Below are 4,330 nucleotides of genomic sequence, written 5' to 3' on the forward strand. Positions count from 1 at the left end.
TGTGCTAAAAGCTGGTATGATTAACTTCGTTTATCGCCGCGTGCGGTTACTGAATATGGGGGGGGGGAGTAGGTCTACAAGAACATATGTATTATGTTATATATGTATGTATATTATGCATTTTCAAAAACATAAACACTTGTAAGCAGTTTAAACTCTGGGTGGGGCATGAATGGAAAACTTAACTGTAGAGAGGGCCTCCGTGGCTCAGTTGGTTAGCACGTATGACCCCAGGAGCCTCTCACCAATGCGGTCGCTGTGAGTTCAAGTCCAGCTCATGCTGGCTTCCTTTCCGGCCGTACGTGGGAAGGTCTGCTGGCAACCTGCGGATGGTCATGGACTTTGCCCGGTTTCCACCCGCCATAATGCTGGCCGCCGTCGTATAAGTGAAATATTCTTGTGTACGGCGTAAAACATCAAATCAAATAAATAAATATAGCTGTAGAGAAACTTTCTTAATACCAGAATGTTTTATGCTTTATAATACCAACATGCTTTATAACATGTTTTACTAGAATCACTCGCGCGAAAAGCAAATATAAAAGGTTTTACTTAGCAGTGTATCTTATGAAAATTTCGATTTGAACTGGGAAGAGTATACCTATTCAATCCAATAAATAAATAAATAAATAAGTAAATAAATAAATAGGAATCAAGATTAACTGCTATTCTCTCAATAAGGACGGCAGATTTGCAAAAAGCTTTTGGTTATATGCGTCGTAGCAGACATTCGTATGCAAGCATTCATCCGACAAGGCCAGCTAAATAATTTCTAATTGATGGTGAGAAAGATACAGCTTTCCATTGCTCTTCATGACCAGAGTATTCAAATTTCCAGTGGTCTTGATGGCGAGATGGATTTAAATTCCCAGTAGCCTTCATGGTCAGTAGGGTTTGTATTTCGATAACGCAAAACAAATTACAAAATCCCACTCATCACGGATGTCAGAAGGTTCAATCTTAAATTGACCAAACTGGTTACACGAGATGAAAATCTTATTGATCAAGGTGGTCACAAGGATTCAGATTTCCACTGCATGATGTGGATGGTCAGGAGGGATTTAGATTTCCACTGCATGATGTGGATGGTCAGGAGGGATTTAGATTTCCACTGCATGATGTGGATGGTCAGGGGGGATTCAGATTTCCACTGCATGATGTGGATGGTCAGGAAGGATTCAGATTTCCATTGCATGATGTGGATGGTCAGGAAGGATTCGGATTTCCACCGCATGATGTGGATGGTCAGGAGGGATTTAGATTTCCACTGCATGATGTGGATGGTCAAGAGGGATTCAGATTTCCACTGCATGATGTGGATGGTCAGAGGGATCCAGATTCCCACTGCATGATGTGGATAGTCAGGAAGGATTCAGATTTCCACTGCATGATGTGGATGGTCAGGAGGGATTCGGATTTCCACTGCATGATGTGGATGGTCAGGAGGGATTCGGATTTCCACTGCATGGTGTGGATGGTCAGAAGGATTCAGATTTCCACTGCATGATGTGGATGGTCAGGAGGGATTCAGATTTCCACTGCATGATGTGGATGGTCAGGAGGGATTCAGATTTCCACTGCATGATGTGGATGGTCAGGAGGGATTCAGATTTCCACTGCATGATGTGGATGGTCAGGAGGGATTCAGATTTCCATTGCATGATGTGGATGGTCAGGAGGGATTCAGATTTCCACTGCATGATGTGGATGGTCAGGAGGGATTCAGATTTCCATTGCATGATGTGAGTGGTCAGAAGGATTCAGATTGCATCTGCGTATACTCTTAATGGTTAGAAGGCCTCCAGTTTAGGGTGACATCGTTTTTGATGGCCAGACGGATTCATATTACAATCATATTAAACTGGTCCTATCATTTCCCATGGCCAGGCGGTGATGGGGCAGTCGGCATGGATCATACACTAAAAAATTTAATCTGTTAATTTTAAGAGAATGTCTGTTATCTGAATGATGCTAGAATGTAGTTTGTTAGTGCGCCAGATTATTCTGTTTAACATAACACACATATTCTATTAATTTAACATACCCATTGTATTAGACGAACAGGATATTGTGTTGAATATGTCACAAAAATGTGTTATGATAACAGAGTACATTCTAGCATCACTCAGACAACTTTTTGTTAATTTTAACAGATAAACTTTTTGAGTGTAGCCATTGTGGCAAAAACGTATTTATAGACAAGTCAGCCTATATATCCAGTCCATTGTGTTTAACACAACATACAATCAGGGGCTGGTTTCATAAAGCGCACTTAGTAAATCATGGCCTATCATGACAACCTATGGGCTGCAGAGATATAACGTGCGCTTACGGCTAAGGATTACTTAACACTAAGTACACCTCGTGAAACCGGTCACAGGTTCACGATTAATGAGGGAGGAAACTTGACAGATACATGTACTTGAACAAACCATATCACCACAAAACCAAGTTTTTGATAGATTTAAAAGACATAGGCTAGGCCCTATATATAAATGGCGCAATTGGATAACGGCCCCTGAATGCCATTTGTGGACTCGCACATAGGCCCGGGCTGTAGCATTCTTCCCCTGCCTGGACAGGTGTACCGCAAACGAAACGTGTTTTAGCCACTTTTACAAACTTGAGCGGCTATCTAGGATAAACTATAATAATCACGAATATTATGTTGTCTTTTTTAAGATCTTCATAGAAATAATAACAATGTTTGGAAAACCGAAGAAACACAGATCAATTGCATTGATTTTCGAAGTTTGTAAAATCTGCTTTGACACGTGTGTATCTACATGCCACACCCACGCCATATGAGTGACAATTAAGGGTAGCCTAAATGGGTAGCTATATGTTGCTGATGACAACAATTTATTAAATTATTTATTTATATCGTTTTATTTCATTTTATTTTATTTTCCACTGTTGTTTAAAGTCCTGGTTAACAATTTTTCATCGACAGCCTATGAAATAGATCACGTTTATATGTGGAGAAAAGGGGCGTGTCCGAATGAAACCGTCGACCTTCACCATGGTAACAAGACAAATCTCCTAACTTAATAAAGTCGCTGCCGAACTAACAGAAACTTCATTCAGGTCATCTACCTCACTGGTCAGCCAGGTTAATAGCTTATACCAGTCATACAGTATCTATACATGTCGCCAAGGCTACACAATGTATACAGTATCGCTACACAAGTTGGCTCCGGTCGTATACGTTGGAAGGCCTGTCAGCTACCTGCGGCCGGATGGCCGTGCATTTCTAATGGACTCCGCCCGATTTCGTCTTACAATAATTCTGGCCGCACAAGTTGTATAAGTGAAATATTCTTGAGTACGGCGTAAAACACCAGTCAAATAAACAAATATATACACAACTTACTTTGTCCTTGGATACAGTACACTATATGCCATCTCATTCAAAATCGATCTAATCTTCTCAGATAGGCCAACATATGTAGGCCTATATATTTACAGGCCTAATTAACTTATTTAAAAATTAGAATATGGCCTACAGGTACTGATACTTGTGTTAGGCTTATGGTTACAGGTCAAGTTGCATGTGTAAGCCTACATGAATATAGGTAGCCTATATAAAACTTAACAATTGCGACAAACATCTGGTATAGGCCTCTTATGAATAATTGAATCAGAAATTTCATTCAAAGTTTTTAAAAAGTGCAAATAATTACCTCGCACAGAGGACCAGATAGGCCTAGGTGTTACCTATAACATTTCGGTCTCTATTCCAAGTAGCCTGCGGAAGGCTTACATCATAGGCCTGGGTGCTGGCCTAATATGTAGGCCGACGCGTATCCAGTAAGTCTACATGTAATCAACCACAAAGGCCTACATGCATGTGCACGTATGCTTATAGGCTGCCGGTACCAGTCAAAGAGATGCGTAGACTTTGTCTGCTAGGCGAAATGACGTACAAGTCGAGAGCTACCGTTGTCTAGTGTTTTACTGGTCAGTGGTATACACACGGCATAAAACCCGAGTTGCGCTGTACTTTCTTTGCCTTGGGGTGAGTCATTTCCAAAAGAGGACTGCATGACTCGATCTACCGTCAAAGAGGGTGCGTGGATACATAATTTACCGAGCATATGTTCTGTCGTTTAAATCCTGACTGTCAAAAAAGAGACTTCAATTTTGAAGCCTGTGCATTTAATTATTTAGCTCTTGTCACGCAAGTCTAAAAAAAGCCGGCATCCGATGTACCCTTCCACTTCTCTGATAAATTCACAGCATTATCTTGGGATGTGGGAATGATGAGAGCATGACGCGATGGAGAACTCTCTTATTTTGGAGGAAAATTTAGTGATAGCCATGGCCGCCT

Source organism: Liolophura sinensis, chromosome 13 (genome assembly GCF_032854445.1).
Source record: "Liolophura sinensis isolate JHLJ2023 chromosome 13, CUHK_Ljap_v2, whole genome shotgun sequence".
Lineage (NCBI taxonomy): Eukaryota > Metazoa > Mollusca > Polyplacophora > Chitonida > Chitonidae > Liolophura > Liolophura sinensis.